Genomic DNA, 21,710 nt, shown 5'->3' with positions numbered 1-21,710 from the left:
AGGGACATTTTTCTTTCAAGAACAAACACATTTTCAACTTTGGACTAGCCATACAACTGTAAAATCAAGCAGAAAAAAGAATTTTGTGATACTTGTTTACATTAAAAGTTGAACATGGTACTATCAAGTCTCTCCAACGTGAAGATGCATTAAAGAACTTAAGAGACATTAATATTAACTATTTTCTTCTCTACTGTTATTCTTCTGTATCATGGTACTTGCAGAATAACTTTTCTGCCTAATACTCAGAGAACCCAAAGGAGGAAATTAGTAGTTTCATCATGAATTTAAAACAACTTTAAAAATCAAATAGTGATCAAAGGAACTTATGTTATTTATACAGCCATTTAAAGAAGTATGTTAAGATGTGAAAGAAAAAAAAAACAAACTAGCATACAGAGCTGCTTCTCTCAGTATTCAGCGCCCAAGAAAACCAAGTCTGAAGAAATACAACAAGTTTACTTTCCTCAAATAATTCCAAACTAACAGAAAATCAAATCAACAATTCCCTTTTAGAAAAATGATCAAAAGATATCTCAGGGAAAATAAATGCCTAGTTTTACAAATATCTTTTAAACTGTTCTATTGAGAACAATATGCAAAACAGAGTATTCTCAAAAGGAAATCCTTAAAAAGTCAATCCTTTAAAATAAAATAAGGAAAAAATGTGGACCAAGATCAGATATCACAACATCGCCCTGAGACTATATGCAAACTCCTATGTAAATGGTAATTAGGGATTTCTCGCTTTCTCTCTCTCTCTCTCTCTCTCTCTCTATCTCTTTTAAAGGCAATAATGGCTATGTTTGTTGAGGGGAAAAAAGGTGGGGAAAGAAGGTATAAATGCTTACTGTTTAAGAAAAGCTGGTCTGTGCCAATATATTGGAGAAACTATTCAAGAACAGTTGATCTATGTGAAAATGTAACCCCTGAAATGTTGCCAAGGTCACAGAGACCCAGGGTGATCTCCAACACACAATAAGTACCATTTGTGTATTTGTAAAGAGCACTTGGGTAGTGGGTTATTTTTGCATTATGCATCTCGTTGGAAAAAAAGCAGGGAAAAGAAAATGCAGACTGGTTGTGCTTTTACAGTATTTCATTTCACTATCCTTCCTATGGGGTAACTAAAATATTAGCAGTGCCCTGCTTATGAGATATGTGTGATCCCTTTCAAGGTGGGCGTTAGCAGCAGTGTTTTTAAGTGAAACACGAGAGCAACATTACAATTTCCAAATTCAATTTCAATAATTACATTAACATGACAAGGTTCTCAAGAACTGCCAAGGACAACAAAACTGAACTGTTTACCTTGAGTAGCACATTTCACTGTGGGACTCAAATTTTATACCACAGCCCACTTTATGTTGTTATCCATTTCAAACACTGCCACGCAGCAGTGGGTTCTCTCCACCATTTCCACCTTTTTTGTTTGTTTGTTTAATACCATCCATTTACATTTTGCCTTCTACTGGTGGTTCTCAGAACACCATTTTATAGGAATGGAAAGGCACCAAGAAATTTCACCTCAAGTCATGTGAGACTGCAGCTATAGAACGCACAAACCCAGTTCCTGAGTGTTGAATAAGGAACATTTCTTTCTCACTGATTAGAGAAAGCCAATTTCAATTTCTCTTTATATGAGAAAGAACCAGCCAGTCTTTATTAGCATGGTACTAAAATGTGTGTCCCAAATTTGTGAAATTTTTAAAAAAAAGAACAAGAGAAGTCATATTTTCTCTAAGAACATAAGCACGTATTTCTTCTTGGGAAGCCCATACACAACATGGGGAAGAGTCCACTTCACACAAATTTGCTTTCTAATATTTAAAAGGCATTGAGGTAAAGCCTCATTAAGAAAGACGGAAATGGTCCCTTACTACAGACAGAGAAGGCCTTTCCTGGGATGGACTATAAACACTAAGTGCAAAGTCTAGAGCCAAAGGAGAATGTTAGGTTTGCAAGTTTGCCTCTTCCAGAAGGAGAAAATATTATTTCAGATGTTATGACTCATTATTTTTCATTTTTTAATCTTTTCATGTTTTATATTCATTTATATTATAAAGGAAGATTTTTATTTTAAGCATATTTCACATTATATTTTCCTTTTGCTAATACAAATTAGTGACATTATACCAAAAAAAACCTAAAATTGTTCTTATAATCATTAATAACAATTTAAATGTACTGAACTTCATAATGCTAGATTTTTTGCTCCTGTAATCTTCATGAAAACCCTGCAGGACTGATATCCCCACTTTACAGATGAACAAACTGAAGCTCAGAATATAAAATTACCCAAACTGAACTCCAAAGTTCGTTATCCCACATTTCCTCAGGAAATAGTACATTCACCTACCATTGACAAAATGCATTAAAATATACAAAACTTGAGTTGGAAGCTTACCTAATAAATTGTAAAAGATTTTCAACAAACTACACCTCTACTAATTCACCTACTCAAAAGCTGATAGTTAAATGAAACCTGAGAAAATGATCTGGGATATTTCTCCATCTCTCACTAAACAAATGCTTGTGGGTCTTTAAGGGTCCAGTTCAAGTATCACATCTTCTGTAAAGTCTCCTTACTCTCCATACCAATAGAATTACTTCTTTACTGGGTTACAGAATTTATTTAATGATTAAACATGACTAAATATTACCCTTTTTTTGGTCTTCAGCTCCCGGTACAGTACATCATACTTGTTAAATAAATCCTTGTGTTCAATAAATGCTTGTTAAAAGTATACATGAACAAACAACAGCTCAACTATGAGATCAGATAAAATCTCATCTCACATAATTATAACTACAAGTTAAATCTTGTATTAAAGCTCCTCTAACTTTAACACGTATATAAATCGCGTGGAGATCTTATTAAAAGGTAGATTCAGATTCAGTGGGTCTGGGGTGAAACGCGCATTTCCAGTAAGCTCGCAGCTGGTGGCACTGCTGTTGGTTCCCAGACCAACCACCCTGTGGGTAGCAAGAACGTAATCTACTGGGACAACACATTCCAGACTTGGTGAATTGTTTAGAAAGCCGTATGTTCCTCTGGGATGTTAACCTCCATTTAGACCTGGCACCAAACCTCAACTTATTAAACTTAAAAACTACGAGCAATTACGAGTTTATGTGAATTTCCCTAAATGAGACATGAGTTTTTTTGAAAAGGACCACTCTTAATGAAGTTTGCAAGTACAGCCCCAAGACAGTGCTTTATATGTCAGAGGGACTCAATTTAATATTAAAGTAAATTAAAAAATTAAGTACTTGAGGGTAAAAACTATCACTGATTTGTCTCTTTGGCACAGGGCTTGGCATGGTGCCTCAAACACAAGAGAGCCTCAATATATAAATGCTGAATGAATGAATAAACAAACAGGCAAACCATTCTTTCTCTGTAAAGCATGAAGTTTTTATCCTCATCAATGCCAATTTGAGGCACTTGATCAAAATTTTAACTGATCTGGTAAGCCCTAGATATTAATAAATCTGCAATGTTCTAGGAGTCATACAATCCCTATGCTATTCCATTTTTGAATGTTACCTTTTGTTTAGTTTTTCCTAATTCTACATACACTGCCATTCCAACATTTCCTTTTTGCTGTGCCAGGATTAAAATGTGTGGCCACTACTGTTTTAAGCTCAGGATTACTGCCACTTCAAAAACCACTAGTACCGAAAAGATCACTGTTAACCGTATGATGAAAGTCACTATAATACTTCTTAAGTTTTTACTTTTAAGTATCATTTACCTTTTAAGTTTCAAAGTCTTAATTTTACATGTACAAAAACTACTAGAAGATACGAATAAAACTTCACATTTATTTTTCATATATGTATCTGTTAATAGGCTTTTGTTATCAGAATCCAAGAGTATTTATCTGCAGAAAATTATTTCTCGGCCGGGCGCGGTGGCTCACGCCTGTAATCCCAGCACTTTGGGAGGCCGAGGTGGGCGGATCACGAGGTCAGGAGATCGAGACCATCCTGGCTAACACGGTGAAACCCTGTCTCTACTAAAAATACAAAAAATTAGCCGGGCGTGGTAGTGGGCGCCTGTAGTCCCAGCTACTCGGGAGGCTGAGGCAGGAGAATGGCGTGAACCCGGGAGGTGGAGCTTGCAGTGAGCCGAGATCGTGCCACTGCACTCCAGCCTGGGCGACAAAGCAAGACTCCGTCTCAAAAAAAAAAAAAAAAAAAATTATTTCTCATAATATTCAAAAGAGGATGTGATTGTTTCATAGAACCAAGTTTTATTGCTTTATCTCTGTACATTTCAGCAATAAGATATAAGTGGAATGTATAGTGGGAAAGTGTTTAAGTTACCAAACAAGCTATTAAGTGTTTAATGTACCACACAAATATTAGCCACTTACTATGTACAATGCACATATTAGGATATTGTGAGAAATATAAAGATAATATCTCAATAAAGCTATGAGAAGATACAGACAACAAAACTGCAACAATAGAAAAGGTTAAAAAACTGTTTTTCAATTACTATTTTCCAACTACATTTTAAAATAAATTAAGTTTTAGGGGCACATGCTGAACTAAAAAAAATGCAATATTGGTCCTTTCCTTTAACCACTTCTGCTATGGACTGAATTGTGTCATCCCCAATTCATATTCCAAAGTCCTAACCCCCAATGTGACGGTACTCAGAAACGGAGCCTTTGGGAGGTAACTAGGTTTACATGAGATCATGAGGATGGGGCCCTCATGATGGGATTAGTGCCCTTACAAGAAGAGACACCAGAGAGCATGCACTGTCTCTCTTCACCACGTAAGGACGCTGTAAGAGGGTGGCAGTCTGTAAGCTAGAAAGAGAGACCTCACCAGAATCCAACCATGTTGGCATCCTGATTTTAAACGTTCAGCTTCCAGAACTGTGGAAAAAAATAAACTTCTGTTGTTTAAGCCACCCACTCTAAAGTATTTTGTTACGGCAGCCCAAGAAGACTAGTACAACTTCTCTGATTGACTTTTATACTTTTACATTAGAATTACTCTAGGTCATAATTACACTCATGTAATTTACTGCCACAAATGTATTTTTATAATATTAAGAGGTTTAGAAGTGGAGTTAGTAAATAAATATCAATTCTTCAATTGCCAATTGTTCATAAAAGTGGGAAGAAGGAAAGAGAGAGAGAATTTTACATTTATTTAACAAGTAACTCAGAAATAAGCTTTGGGGGAGAGGGGGTTACCTCATTAGCAATAAGTGCAGACATGCAGACATTCCCCTACACAAAACCTCTTTCAGCAGCATCAGAAAGAGAATGCTTTTTGCATGTGTCACTTCTCAGGTCCAAGCCTCTAGCAGGCTTCTTGTTATATGCAATTAGCTCCATGCCAAGATTTAGTACATTTCATAATAAATCCCTTGACCACATTAACTGTAGGCTTGGCAAAGTTGGAAAGGCTCTATTCACGAAGACGGAAAACAAGCCACAGAACTTACCCCACAGCAAAACGCACTTGCTAGATGCCAACACACTACAAATTTCAACAGCCTGCCACATGCCCTCCCTTCATTCCTCTCCCTCTATTTGGGGTAGAGGAGGGGTCAGAAAAATACAACCTGCCATGTGACTATGATTAAAGAGTATATAAGGGCAAAAAAAGCTACAGACAAATTTGGTGTGTTTACTTCTTCTTCCTCCTCCTCCTAAATCTTGTTACTAGCTTGTTCCTTTGACCTAACTCCCCAAACCACCCACCCAAAAAACCTAGAGTCACTTCACAGATGAGATCCAGAGTTTACCCTCATTTAAACAGTAACCATCTGTTGCCTACAGGAAGACTGTGGCTCCTTCTCAGGTTTCCCTTTTTGGAACATGAAGGCTGTGGTACATTATGGCTATTCTGCATGGGAAAGTTCTCTGCAGGACAGCAGGAGCAATGAAAAAAGGAAGGAGGCACAGAACTAATGAGCCCTTCCGCTCATAACAAAACAAAGCACAACACCTTTTATTTGTTTTTGATAAACACCTTTTGAGAAAGAATTAAAACTACAGCAGTACAGAGAGAACATGCATGAGCTCTGGAGTTGTACAAACCCCAATTTCAATCTTAACTTGTTTTCACTTTGTCAATTAGAGCATCCGTTTCTTTATCTGAAAAATAGAGATACTACAGAGTTGACGCAGGGCCTAGAAATGTTTGGCTCAGAAAATGCTTATCATATACAAGATTAGTTCTAGATATTTTATTTTACAGTATTATTACTGGAAAAAATGTTAATCACAGGCAAATTACGATAAAAATATAGGAAGACAAAAAATATATCACTATTAAAACTCTATTAAGTTCCCTTTTAGATAACACATTTGAAACATCACCATTGTTAAAATTTACAATAAAAATTAATTAGGAGGCCTCTCTTGGATCCCCAGCAAGAGGCTCCTGGTACTGACATCCTATTCCTCTTTATTATAAATTTCTTTCTGGTTCTTTGAGGCTCCAGTATACATTTAAAATAAGAAAAAATAAGACTCTTAAAACCTGTATTTCATTTATAAAAACTATTGAAATTTTATATTATGTATTACAAATTTTAGAATGTTTTATAGTGTCTTGCTTTTCCAGTGTAAGAAACAATGGTTTCCTTAGAGATATGATTTCCTTGGAGATATATCATTATGATATATCATGATATATTAGAAATATATCATTAATAGCATTTCTAACAATAAAATTGATAAAATAATTTCCTACCATGTAAATAATCATACAACAAAATATCTGAAATTGGGACTAGCCTAGAAAAGTCAGGTTACTGGGTCACTTAGTTTATGGGTGCAAGCAAAAATTTACAGTCAGCCTTCCTTTGCCTCAATCCCAGCTTCATCACTTACCAGCTTTGGACCAAGGTACTATTTAATCTCTCTCTGCTTTAGTTTCCTTATCTGTAAAATGATCAATATCAGCACCCACCTCTTATAATTGTGAAAAAATTAAATAATGTTTAGAAGGTGTTTAAAACAGTGCCTGGTGCATAGTAAGTGCTTTGTATCATTATTATCATTGTTATTATTCATGCTATTATGAAAAATCATATGGTCCTTTAACATCTGCCTACAGTAGAATATTGCCTACACAACAAAGATCTTTTTCTATTTTCATTTCTTTTCCCCTCTTCTCTGATTTAATTGGCATATCTCAGCTCTACTTTTTAGTCTTATAATGCATATTTATTTATTTTTAAATACTCACCATCAGTCATTTTACTGTTTTCCTAGTCATGATTTGGATGGATACAGCTCACACTCTAATAGATTCCTCAGGAAGAATTGATAGAAAATTCCATAAACTCTTACGTGTTGAAAACTACTTTTCTAAAGCCTTGTAAATTGAAAAATATTTTGGATACAAAATTCTTGATTGCCACTTTATTTCACTGAGTAAAATAAAAAATAATAACAGTAACAAAACTGTTCCATTGTTTCCTTGTATTGAATATTGGTTTTCAATAGCTAATGCTAGTCTAATTATTTTCCTTTGGTAGATGACACACTCTTTTTGCCTGTTAGCCCTTAGGATTTTATGATCATTGTTGAAACAGGCTAAATCTCCAAGTTTATTGTTTGGGGTTAATTTGCCCATGTAAGCTCTTTCAATATATAGGGATTCCGATTTTTTTTCTATTTCTGAAAAATTTTCTTGGATTATAGTTTTAAATAATGGTTTTGTGAATTATTGTTTTTCTTCTTCAGAAAGTCAAGTAATACAAGTATTATCCCTTTATTGCCAGTCTTCCATTTCCACCACTTTCTCTATGACCCATTTTGCTTCGTGTCATTTGTATCCTCTTGGTCTTTTTCCTGTTTTTCTTTGATGCCGCTTATTAATTTTCATTTGAATCTATTCTCTCTTGGGTGTTCTGTAATTTATCTTCATTTTTGAGATAATTTTGTCATTTTCTTGTATTTATTTACCAAGTTCAATACAGTAGTTTTTCATCTCTCCCTGCTTTTTCTATGTTTTTAATTTTTAAATTTCTGATTAAAGGTATTTTTCTTACACCTAAATGTCTGAGTATATTTAAATGTTTAGAATGTAGACACAGTTTTCTTCTGCTTCCCGCTTGTTGTTTTTTGTTTTTTTTTTTTTTTTTGGCGGGGGGTGGGGGTGGAGGTGGTATTTCCCTCCATTGATTTGTATGAAAATTCACTATCTGATCTTTTTCAATAGATTTGTATGATTTTTTATTTTCCTTTTTTTATTTTGTGATGTGAGGATATTTTACACAATTCCTAGTTTAAAGGCACCTTTTTTTTTTGTCAATCTGGCAAATTCCAGGTGTCAGCAAAATTATTTCTTTTATACGTTTATTTGTTTTAGTAGTAGGGGAGAAGAGTTATGAGTCCTCCAAGTTTGTGGTTCTCCTTTGTTTTACAGAACCCTAATTTAACCCTTTTCCTTCTTTTCTCCTTTCCCATTCATTGCCAAAGAATCGCTCTTCGTTCCTTTTTACCTTTTATCCCCTCCCTGAAAAGCAATGCAATTGGAGGACTGTCCCATAAAATTGTTAATTTGACCCTTTAAATAGCACATACTTTGAAACCTTTTCCCACAATCTTCATCCCATCTTCCCAGTTTCTTTTTCAGTATTTTCAGATTTGAGGTATATCTGACCTATACAGTGGTCTCTCCAACTGTTCCTTAAGTTCCCTTGCCAGTGTCCCTCTTCTTCCTCCCTAAGTGATTCCCAGTTTCTGTGTGTATACCACAAAGCACTGCAGCATGACAGGAAAGGGGCAGGAGTATGAAGGACTGCAGAACTTACAGTTATTTTGCAGTCATGTCATTCTCTGCCTTCAAGTGATGTTGAGTGTATATTTTTGCATAGAAATTTATTAGTGGTAAATTAATTTCATATCCATTGGGGAGGAGATTTGAAGAGGTTACTGTATTACCAACTCTCCACTGTCTTCAGTTATCTGGAAGGTAGGTGGTCATTTTTTAAAACATGTCCCATGACTTTTAAAAGAATGTGTATTCAACAATTTTGTAGCATAATATACAACATAAAGCCGTTATATCAAGTGCAGTATTTCTAGAGCTCAACTTTCCAACATGCTTACAGATTTAAGACCTGCTTGGTCAATCATTAACAGAGAACATTATGCTCAAATCTCCTACTGAAAATTTGTTAACTGCCCCTTATAATTCAGTTAATTTTAGCTTTATAAAAAAATTTAAACCAGACTTCAGATATAAATTAGAAACTGTATCTTTCAGAATATTTTAATCTTTTATCAAATTGTAATAGTCTTTTTAATCTGTAGCAATGCTTTTCATTCTTAAAGTGTTATTTCTTACTATATCTATCCAAGCTTACTTTTGATTATTACTTGGCTGATATATTATTTTTCACTTGTTATTTTTAACCATTTTTAAATTTGTAACTTAGGCATAGCACTTACAAACTGCATATACCTGGATTTTTGGAAATGCAGTGTTAACAATCTTTGTCTTGGAACTAAAAAGTGCAGTACCTTTACATTTATTGTAACTAAAGATATATTTGAATTTATTTCTATCATCTTACTTTGTGTTCTTCATTTTTTCCACATTTACTAACCTTCCTTCTGAAGGGAAAGTTTTGTTCCAAGTACATCCTTTCACTGTGAATGCCACATTTCCAGGATTGTGTGACCAGGGCTTGGTCAGATCCAGTATTTTTCTGGATTCATGTTTTCTTATTTCTTCTTCTGAAGATTTAGCTTAGTATCTTTCCAGGTCAGCAATATGTTTTACAATTATATTAAATAATTAGATTGAGCTCTTTAGATTACATATATTTTTAAATCCTAGATGATTTTTTTCCAAATATTTGTTCTGCCATAATGCCAGAAATGGAAGTCATGTCCTTTTTCTATATAAACTTAACATTTCCTTCAAAAACCACAAAGTGGTCAGGCATTTTGGCAAAATGTCTTTTCTTCCCTGAAGTTTGAAAAATAAAGTTTCTTCCCTGGTGATAAATATGTTAGCACCAATGGCTGCAGTTAAAAAACAAAGATATTTTGTATTCTCTTATAATGGTTTTTAAAACAAATCAGAATAGGAAAATGTCCAAACTCTACCATTCTATGCAAATTCTTAGAAACAGGCAAATGCATTTGTCAAATCTTTCTAAACCGCAATAATAATGATGTGCTAAATAAAGAAGCAACATCTTCAGCTTGCTCCTTTTTACTTAGTCATCTTCTCAGTGACTAGGTGGAAAAGGCACTAATATCTGTTTATCTGTTTACTACTGCTGCAAAAATAAGCTACCCTAAAACTCAGTGGCTCCAAACATTAATTGCTCATGAGTCTACGGATCAAGATGGAAGGATCTTCAGGTCTCAGCTGGGTTCCCTCAAGCATGTGTGGTCAGGTACAGGTTAGGTAGGTGGCTCTGCTGATGTTGGCTGTTCTGTCTTAACACATTTTTGGTCAGCTGGCTGACGGCTGGTCTGAGAGGGCCAGACTCAAGTAAAATGACTTGGCTCTGCTCCATTTAGCTGCTCCCCTTCCACCAAGTGAGCCTGTTTGTGTGCTCACAGCAGTGACAGAGTTCTAAAGGGAACAGAAGCAAGCAAGACCTCTTAAGGCCCAGGCTGGGAATTGGTACACCATTACTTCTGCTGTGCTCTATTGGCTAAAGCAAATCACAAGACCAGCCCACATTCAAGAGCTGGGAAAACAGACTTCACTTCTTAATAGGAACAACTACGAAGTCTTACTGCAAAGAGTGTTAGACACATGGAGAAGGGAAGTTTGGGGGCATTGCTGCATTTACTCAATCATAATCTGTAAGTATAAAATGTATGTTTGCAGTTGATATTTCATAAGATGCCATCTTATTCATGTCTGAAAATTTTATTAACACCTAAATAAGGTTATGAGAAACTCAAGAACCTCCCTAGGGTGGTTATAACTCCTATCCAATTTGAAAGTATCCTTCATTTAACTGACTTGAGGTCAGCTTTTTGTTTTTTTTGAGACAGAGTCTCGCTCTGTCTCCCAGGCTGGAGTGCAATGGCACCATCTTGGCTCACTGCAACCTCAGCCTCCTGAGTTCAAGTGACTCTCCTGCCTCAGCCTCCCAAGCAGCTGGAATTACAGGCTCCTGCCACCACACCCAGCTAATTTTTGTATTTTAAGGACAGATGGGGTTTCACCATGTTGGCCAGGCTGGTTTCGAACTCCTAACCTCAAGTGATCCACTCATCTCAGCCTCCCAAAGTGCTGGGATTACAGGCATGAGCCACCGCGCCCAGCCGAGGTCAGTTTTTTATATGAAACTGGAACAATAGGCAGTTAGTTAAGACGTTTACTCCAAAGGGCACTGAAAATCTATTAAAGGCTTTCAATTGAGGAAGTTAGATCATTACTTTTGAAACCTTGGAAGACCACTCTGACTTCAAGGGGGACCTTAGATTGGCATGAAGCAGATTAGAGTCAGAAAAATATTCTTTTAGCAGGCTGTAAGTTATACAGTAGTTTAAAGCAAAAGATGATAGTGCCCTAGGATCAAGGTACTGACAGTAAAAATGACTAAAAGTTGACAAAATTTGAGGGCTAGCTAGGGGTGGAAGTGAGTATTCTGTTAAATGGGTATTCAACACAATTACTAAGTGCCAAATACTCTGGTAGGTTCTAGGGAATCAACAGTCCATCTACTTGTGAAACTTTGAGCTTAATGAAGAATAGAGACATGAATCAAAAAAATCACATGTTCCTCAAAGGATTACTGAAAAATCATCTGCTTTACCCTTAGTCTAACAATAGCTTAACTGCAAATTGATCCAATTTATTGACATATCTTTAATACTTCAAAGGGACTAAATAATTATTAGCACATTAATATGTATTACAGAATATATTCCTTAATACATTTATAATATATTCCTTAATATATATAATTATAAAATACATTCTCTTTAGATAAAAAACAAATTAAGTTATTAATGAGCTGCTTGTTTTTTTACATAAACAATCTCAAATATTTTGTAAAATAGAGAAAGGGTGTAAACAACAAAGAAATGAGCATGTGGATGAGTAATGAATATGAGATCCTTGGAGAATAAGCTATCACAGTAGTATCTGATTAGTAGCAGAGAGAGAATATAAGATAAGGCCATCTATAATGTTAACATGATAGGATGCAAAAACTGCTTTGTCTTGTTTGAAAAGAGACTCCTTTGAGACTCTGATAAAGCTATGGGCTAGAAAATGTACACACACAGAAATCTGGCATGTAGTTTCAGAGAGTTCAAGACACTCTCTCCCTCAGATGCACATCACTTTATAATAAACAAACAGCTCTGGACTAGAATCCAGCTGATACAGTTCTCTCATCAGTGGAAGAAGGGAGGTGAGCTCAGTCACTTTTCGAAGTCTATTTTCAAGGCTCTCTGGGATGACGCCTGCAAAGGCAGATGAGTAGAAAGAACCCTGCACTGAGAATTGGGTGCAGGCTAAAAACACAAGGGAATTCAGGGAAGGAAACACACACACACACACACACACATACACACACACGCACACACACACAGGAAAGAAAAGGTCACCCTTTTTGATAATTCAGCCTGGGGCTAGCTCTGATCCTACCTCTAAGCATTCTGAAGGTGATTCAGTTTGCACTGCCAACCAAATCAGAGCAATGATAATGTTGTAAACCATGAATTCCCACATTTGAAACCATGAAAACTGATAAACAATCTTTACAAAAAACAATTAATTCTACTTCTATCCCATGGTGCAGAAGGAGATCTGAAGACCCTCCCTATGAAAATCACAAACACTGTATCTTTCAAAAGTACTGTAAGTCAGACTGACTTAAATTCAAATCTCCACCCTACCAATTCTAGCTGGGTTAACCTGTTCTCAGGTAAGTAAAGTCTCTGATTCTGATTTTCTTCATCTGCAAAAAGAGGATTATAAAATCTCCTCTGCTTTAAAGAGTTATTGACAAGATAAGATGAAACAACATATGCTGAGTGCTTAGCACAGTAGAAGGCAGCTATACCAAACACCACCACCAAAGGTGAAAGGCAAAATCACAATTTTCAGCTAAATATTTATGTTATTTCTACTCCTGTTCCCCACTCTCAAGCTAAACTTTGATGAAGAGAAAAAGTTTCTTGTTTCCAAGATTAAGGCAAAGCTATACTTGTTCCCATATGAAAACATAAAATATATTTAGTGAAAGAATTGTTCTTGCATCCTAGAAGAGAAAAAACACAAAAGACTATCATATTCCCTCTGCATGCTATGAAGAAAATATTCCTCTATGGAAGGGGAAATAACTTTTTTAATTAAAAAATCCATGGAAAGATGTCATCCTCCTCTATCCTTCCATGGAAAAAAAAAAAAAAAGAGTGAGGGGGACAGTAGCATAGGAACCTTTTTCATGCCAGTATTTCCAAACTGGCTGTCCATTAGATTCCCTACACAGCTTTTCACACATTCTTGAGTTGGAAATCCAGAATCACAATCTTTTAGAGATGAGAATCGGGTATTTTCCAAAGCCTCATTAATTTAGTCAGGTGCATAGCCAGGGTTGAGACACTGTCTTATCCCTAAGTCTTTCCTTTCACTTATAAACCACTATAGGATATCTCAGCCTATTTAACAAAGATTATTTTTAGAGCTAAAAGGCAGCTTAGCCATCAGATGAGGTGAAACCAATAGCCTCATTTTATGCTGAAGAAAAAAAGGCCTAGAAAGGTCGAAATATTAGGCCAGGTGCAGTGGCTCATGCCTGTAATCCCAGCACTTAGAGAGACCAAGGCGGGAGAATCACCAAGGTCAGGAGTCCAAGACCAGCCTGGCCAATGTGATGAAATCCTGTCTCTACTAAAAATACAAAAATTAGCTGGGTGTGGTGGTGCACACCTGTACTCCCAGCTACTCAGGAGGCTGAGGCAGGAGAATCGCTTGAACCTGGGAGGTGAAGGTTGCAGTGAGCTGAAATCACACCACTGCAATCCAGCCTGGGTGACAGAGTGGATTGCAAAAAAAAAAAAAGTTGAAATATTACACTTGCCCCAGCCTAGAACTTGAACCCAGCTCCTCTCATTGCCAAATTCTTCTGCTGAAGATCACCTATGCAGTAACTTGCCGAGGACACATGACCTGAATCTATTCATGAGGAAACACCAAAACCAAAACCAAGAAACATTCTTCTAAATACGCATGTGTTTGCGGGGGAGAGGCCTTATATCCTTCAACAATAGTAACGTTACAGCCAAATTCACAGAGACAGTAAGCATAATGGGGGTTGCCAGGGACTGAGGGCTGGAAAACAGAGTTAGAAGGTACAGTTTCAGTTGCAAAAGATGAAAATGTTCTGGAGATGGATGATGGTAATGGTACAAGAATGTAAACATACTGAATGCCACAGAACCACATACTTGAAAATGGTTAAAATTGTCCATTTTATGGTATACACATTTTGCCACAATAAAAAATGGCAATATTATGCAAGGTAAAACTTCAGAATTATGATGTTGCATCTTTTCCACACACAAGAATTTTCTGACTTTAAAAGTTGATTAAAATATTTTAGGGCTGGACCCAGTGGCTCAGTCCTATAATCTCAGCACTTTGGGAGGCCAAGGAGGGCCAATCACTTGAGATCAGAAGCTCAAGACCAGTCTGGCTAAAATGGTGAAACCCCATCTCTACTAAAAATATAAAAATTAGCTGGGCGTGGTGGCACGCCTGTAATCTCAGCTACTTGGGAGGCTGAGGCATAGAATCGCTTGAACCTGGGAGGTGGAAGTTGTAGTGAGCCATGATTGCATCACTGCACTCCAGCCTGGGTGACAGAGTGAAACTCTGTCTCAAAAAAAAAAAAAAAAAAAAAAAATTCATTTTAATGGTCAGGCGCAGTGATTCACGCCTCTAATCCCAATACTTCAGGAGGCCAAGGCAGGAGGACTGCTTGAGCTGAGAAGTTCGAGACCAGCCTGGGCAACACCGTACAATCCCATCTCTACAGAAAAACAAAACAAAATTACTCCAAGGTGGTGGTGTGTGCTTGTAGTCCCTGCTACTCAGGAGGCTGAGGTGGGAGGATTGCTGCCCAGGAGGTTGAGGCTGCAGTGAGCTATGATCGTGCCATTGTACTCCAGCCTTGGCATCAAAGGGAGACTTTGTCTCAAATTAAGTAAATAAAAAGTAAAAATAAAAATATATCATTTTAATGCATTGTTTTTAGGGCATATTTGCTGTTCTGCCTTGAATTTATGGAGACAAGTTAGAAGTACAGTACTCTGAAACTCTGCCAATTCTTGAATGAGAACCAACCAAAGACATATAATGCTTCAGCTCTAGGGCCATCCTGCTAGGAAAATTCTATTTTTTAGTAAACGAGAAACACACATATACTTAACAGCATGTTGCATGTTTTTTAAAAAGTCAAAAATTATGAATAAAATAATAATAATTTGTATTGTCATTTTATATAAGATGTTCCATAAAAATATTTTGTTATGATAATCATTTCTCTTAGATACCGGATGAATACCACAAATAACAAATCTATAACTAATTAAATTCAAATTTAGTCTAGGAATTCCAAACGATCCATATGGTTGGTTTAACCACAGTATTTTCAATATACATTTTTTTTTCTTTTAAAGTATCAAACTTTGTATTAAAAACTGATTTTCACTGTGTAGTATAGTCTTGCCCATATGCACACCAATTTAATGACAGAAATATATCATGAGATATAGTTATTAAACAAAATATTTTTCTACTTCTAGTTCTATAATAATGGGGAAAAAAATTTAAAGATCTCCTGGACGAAACAACAGGAAAAGAAAAATCACTGGATACTAGAAAAATAAGAACCAAATGTATTTTATTTATTTTTATTTTTATTTACTTTTGAGACAGGGTCTCGCTCTGTCATCCAAGCTGGAGTACAGTGGTGCTAACACAGCTCACCGTAGCCTCAACCTCTGAGCTCAAGTGATCCTCCTGCCTCAGCCTCCTGGAGTAGCTGGGACAACAGGCACACCCTAGCACACCTGGCTAATTTTTAAAAAATTTTTTATAGACACCAGGTCTAGCCATGTTGCCTAGGCTGGTTTCAAACTTGTGGGCTCTAGCAATCCTCCTGCCTTGACCTCCCAAAGAATCAAATGTAAACACTCAAATAAATCCAAATGTTTTACTTGACACTTTTCATTAACACCTTAAACATTTTAAGAGTCCCTTGTTCTTTTCTATTCTACCAGGAAGTATAAGGTACTGCTAAAGAGCATAGGATTTACAATCATATGACCAGTTCAAATACCAGCTCTACCATTTACTTGCTGGATTATCTTACATAGGTCACTCAATCTTGCCTTGCCTTAGATTCCTCATTTACAATCACTACCTAAGACTGTTAGGAAGAGTGAATGACAAAATAGATCCAGAAACATACCACATAATTCATCTATTTTTGCTATTTAAATTGTCATTTTTCTAAATCTGGAAATGAGAAGAAATTATAATAGGAGATATACCTAATGCTAAATGACGAGTTAATGGGTGCAGCACACCAACATGGCACATGTATACATATGTAACAAACCTGCACATTGTGCACATGTACCCTAAAACTTAAAGTATAATAATAAAAAAATAAAAAATCTATTAAACCTGCCTGAATATGCAATGTGAAACTGCTATACTTCAATAAATTCATTAAAATAGAGGGTAAATAAATGGTAGAAATATTTGATATAAATGACAGTCAAAGAGCTGATCATCTTAATTACATAAGGAGGTCACACAAATTAGTAATAAACTAAAACTGTAATAGACAAACTAGAAAACACATGAACTGGGAACTCACAGAAGATGAAATACAAATGCCTACCAAGCATATCAGAAGTAAAAAAAAAAAAAAAAAAAAAAGCAGAACCTGTTAAATGAAATGTATGGGAGGCCACTGGTTTGGACTGAGCTTCTGCACTAGGCCCTATATACCAGACAAGACCAAAATGGAGTCACTCAGAATGCAGTTATTATCTGGCTGGGAGCCACATAATCAAACTGAACTTTGAAATGGGCCTGTTTTCAGTAAAAAAATTAGGAGACGCACAGCAGCCAATGAGGAGGAGCCTAGTTTACCTGGGCCAGTGTAACAAGAAAGTCCTCTCTGTTTTAATTCTATAAGGAAAGTTACTTTGAAATGACCAATTCACTTTTCATTTCCTGTTTCTGCTTTCTTCAGCCCTTTCTGGGCTATAAAAATAACGTCCTCTGCTCAGCTCATGGGAGCACCTTTTCTAAATGTTTAGATGAGATGCTACTGATTCATGAATTGCTAATAAAAACCTAGTATCTTTAAACTAAATTTGTTGCAATTTTGGTTTTTAACAAACCTTAGAAGGAATTAAAAAATAGCATATTAAAACAGTGGAAACCAGTCCCCTCTATGCTCCTGAAACAAATATTAGTCATACAGCATTCCTGAAAGCAACTTTGCAATATGCTTAAAGAGCCTTTAAAAATGTTCTCATTCCTTGATCTAATTATTCCACTGTCAGGAATATATCCTAGAAATAAAACCTGAAATAATAAAATATAAGATGATACAAGATGGTAGAGCCATTAAAATTTTTTTTATAAGACCATTCATCAATATAGGCGAAATCATTCCAATGTAAATGCATACACACACACACACGCATACATGTGCATGCACACAAACACAGGAAATATAAAAGTGCTGATATTGAAGTGGTGTAATTTACCTTTTGCTACCAAATTTGTCTAATAAGCATAGATTATTTTCACTAATAAAAATACTGTTTTAATTATTCTATTATTAATAAATATTACACTTCTATACATATATAAAATGTATCTCAATGTATTTGATAGTTGATATCTCTGGAAAAATATGTTTGCATTTCAGTTTCTACTTTCCTTGGCCTCACTTTCTTATAGTTTAAAAACTTAATTTACCTACTGAGCCATTCCCACTGTTCTGGCAAATCTTCAAAAAAACAGACATTATAATTCCTACTGGGGGTAGGGGATGTAGGATCTAGATTAATCTAAATTAATCCTAAAACGTATTTCTAGAGAAAGGTGCCTATAGGCACCCGCTCGTTCTCTCTTTGCAGAGCCTAGTGCACAGGCAGTGGTTTTCTCTGCTTACCGATTTACTTCAGTTCACTAACAGGAAATGCCAACCCTAAGGCCAATCCATCTGATTGGTTCTCTAACCCCATCCCAACTCCTGGTAAAAGGCCCCTTTCCTCTGGGGTTAATTTCTGATCCCATCAACAACTGGAAGCATGACTCAAAAATGAACAAAACCTTTTCCAAACCCCTCACCCTGGTAGGAAGGTTCCTGATGCCCAGCCCCACACTTCAGATGCTAACCTTTGGAAAGAGACAGCAACCCAAATCAAGACCAATTATTTCTGGCTTACTCCCCAACCATCTCTCTCCATGAAGAAAATTCTATGATTCTGATACTTGAATCAATGTGAGTTTTTATGCACAGTGGCATAATATGTGGCCCAACTGAAACTTACTATGCTGAAAATTTAACCTCACAACACTTAGCCAGGGGAAAAACATATATATTGTGTTTATAGCCCCGAAAGGAGTAATACCAATACTTGTAAAGTACATTATTTCTGCTTTCTTAATTAAAATTATGCTACCATCTTTTAATATGGTTATTTTTAAGCAAGCAATGAAATATTTTATAAATATGCAAAAGTAAGTTTCTGAAAACTTTACCGAGTAGATTTATAAGGATTTAAAGCATAAAAAATTTCTGATATAGTTCACTGGAGTAAAGTCAAACCCATTAAGAAGTGTAACATGTATTCATCCTACATTTGTTCATGTGCTATTAGAAAAGATATATCAAAAGTAAAGCACATCCTCCCATCATTATTATGAGCCAGTTCAAATTGTTCAAATAGTATTATAGGTTTTCAGTATAGCACTGAAGTAAAGATCAGGAGGTCTCAATGTAATTCCAACTCTACCACTTAACTATCTACATAATCCTGGGCAATTTTCTTAATTTTCCAATGCTTCAGTTTTAACATCTATAAAATGGGAATATTAACAGAACAGTTTTCACAGACTTGTGAAGAACAAATTGAATTCATTTAAAGCATTCGTAATAGCATTTGAACACTGTAGCACACTATAAAAATAGCTATAATAGGAGCAAATGCTTAGAAAAGAGTCTCCAAGTTAACGTTCACTAACATACATGGGTCAGAGGTAGGGCCTCTGAAGTCCACACCACCTGTTTCACATTTGCCCTCTAAAATGAGTGACACCAACTAGAACTATCAGCATGAAAAGTATAATGGATGGATTTGCTTTAAAATGGCATAATGTTGTAATCTAGTTTGTATTAACCTGAAACATGTTATCGTGATGATATCAGCAATGGTTGGTAAAAGGTTATTACCAAGTGTGTAAATGTTTGAGGAACAGACTAAGTGTGTAGGCCAACATTTCAAATGAAAAGCACAAGTTACTTTCTCATTATAGAACAAATCCACAACCACCTTGTCATGTTGATTTACATCAGTTTCCCTATCTTATGTGTTTTTACTGATAACTAAAGGAACAATGTATATTCCATTCATCTTATAAAATGTATTATCTTTCTGTTAACTTCAGCATACCACAAAGTCGGAATGTCAAAAAGCAGTAACGATGCCTACCAAACATCTCAAATTATTTAATAATTACTATGAACTTACCTTTATCAACAAGGCATGAAATGACCTTCCTTTCCTTTCACATCTAAGAAAGAGTAGGCTGAACTCCACCCTGCCAACAAAGAGACAAAAACTGAATTGCTATTTGTGGCTTGAGAAAGGTTTATTATTATTTACCAGTTCAAATGCAGAATCATGGTAATACGTAATGGAATTGGGGGATGGGGGGGGAAGTACAGTTCTTCCGTTTTTTTCTTTTGAGGTGGAGTCTCGCTCCATCGCCCAGGCTGGAGTGCAGTGGCGCGATCTTGGCTCACTGCAAGCTCCGCCTCCCGGGTTCACGTCATTCTCCTGCCTCAGCCTCCCAAGTAGCTGGGACTGCAGGTGCACGCCACTACGCATGGCTAATTTTTTGTATTTTTAGTAGAGACGGGGTTTCACCGTGTTAGCCAGGATGGTCTCGATCTCCTGACCTCGTGATCCGCCCACCTCGGCCTCCCAAAGTGCTGGGATTACAAGCGTGAGCCACCACGTCCAGCCTCATTTGTTATTATTAATAGAAAAGATGTACTAAAAATAAAGCACATCTTCCCATGATTATTGTGAACCAGTTCAAATTGTTAAAACAGTATTACAGGTTTTCACTATAGCACTGTAGTAGGGATCAAGAACACCTCAAAGTTCTAACTTTTGGTGTAATTTTTAACAAAGTTCTAACTTTTTACTATAGCACCTCAAAGTTCTAATGTTTGAGCTCCTAGCTTATGAATAAGAGAAAACATAATATTCCATATAATAGAATTACAGACACCATATGATGTTTCTCTGGTATCTTTCCAAAAAGAAGCAAATACTAAGTCTTACTAGACTTACAGTTTTGGGATGTTACTTAGTGCAAGGATTTTGATACTTAAATGCTAGCCACAGATTTATTTATTTATTTATTTATTTATTTATTTATTTATTTGAGATGGCGTCTCGCTCTGTTGCCCAGGCTGGACTGCAGTGGCGCGATCTCGGCTCACTGCAAGCTCTGCCTCCCGGGTTCACGCCATTCTCCTGCCTCAGCCTCCAGAGTAGCTGGGACTACAGACACCCGCCACCACGCCCAGCTAATTTTTTGTATTTTTAGTAGAGACGGCATTTCACCATATTGGTCAGGCTGGTCTCGAACTCCTGACCTCAAGTGATCTACCCGCCTCGGCCTCCCAAAGTCCTGGGATTACAGACAGGCAGGAGCCACCGCACCTGGCCAATAGCCACAGATTTTAAGAGTAAATATATAAACTGACTTTGATCTATAACATTTTTCTAATGAAGTTTACTTACTAAAAAATAGAAAGCAAAAGATAATCAGATTTCTATAGCCTTTTGTTAGTATTCACATCACCAATACCCTCTTCTACTAAAATGTATAAATCACAATTAGATTTTAATTAGATATAAAATATAGTTTTCTATATTTACATATGCTCCATGATTTCCATATTTTCCAAAACATAAACAAAAAGAGACACAAGTTTAAAGGAGAAGACTGAGAGCAGTATGGCTGTGGTAGTCAAATTAAGGTCAAAAGTTAGACTATAGCAACACTTTCCATTCTAAAAATAGAATTACTATATGACCCAGCAATTCCACTGTTGGATATATAATCCAAAGAATTGAAAGCAGAATCTCAAAGAGATATTTGCACACCCATGTTCACTGCAGTATTATTCACAATAGTCAAAAGCTGAAAACAACCCAAATGTCCACTGAAAGATGAATGGATAAAACAAAATGTGGTATGTATATATATATACACACATACACATATATATACACACATATATATATAAAATATTTAGCCTTAAGAAGGAAATCCTGTCACATGCTACAAGATGGATGAACCTTGAAGACATCATGCTAAGTAAAATAAGCCAGTCACTACAAGACAAACACTGTATGATTCCACTTACATGAGGTATCTAAAGTACTCAAGCTCAAACAAAC

At 36.1% G+C, this 21,710-nt stretch overlaps 1 protein-coding gene across 2 annotated transcripts in view; it reads right to left on the bottom strand.

Annotated features, from left to right (window-relative positions):
• BMPR1B (bone morphogenetic protein receptor type 1B) overlaps positions 1-21,710 on the bottom strand; it is a 398,018-nt gene that overhangs the window by 260,303 nt on the left and 116,005 nt on the right. For both annotated transcript variants that reach the window (XM_055385715.2, XM_019025349.4), the window contains exon 2: positions 19,761-19,830. The gene's annotated coding sequence lies outside the window, so the exon portion shown is untranslated. The remainder of the gene's footprint in view (positions 1-19,760; positions 19,831-21,710) is intronic.

This window comes from Gorilla gorilla, chromosome 3 (assembly GCF_029281585.2).
Source record: "Gorilla gorilla gorilla isolate KB3781 chromosome 3, NHGRI_mGorGor1-v2.1_pri, whole genome shotgun sequence".
NCBI classification, from domain to species: Eukaryota; Metazoa; Chordata; class Mammalia; order Primates; family Hominidae; genus Gorilla; species Gorilla gorilla.
This window is presented reverse-complemented; position numbering and strand designations above follow the sequence as displayed.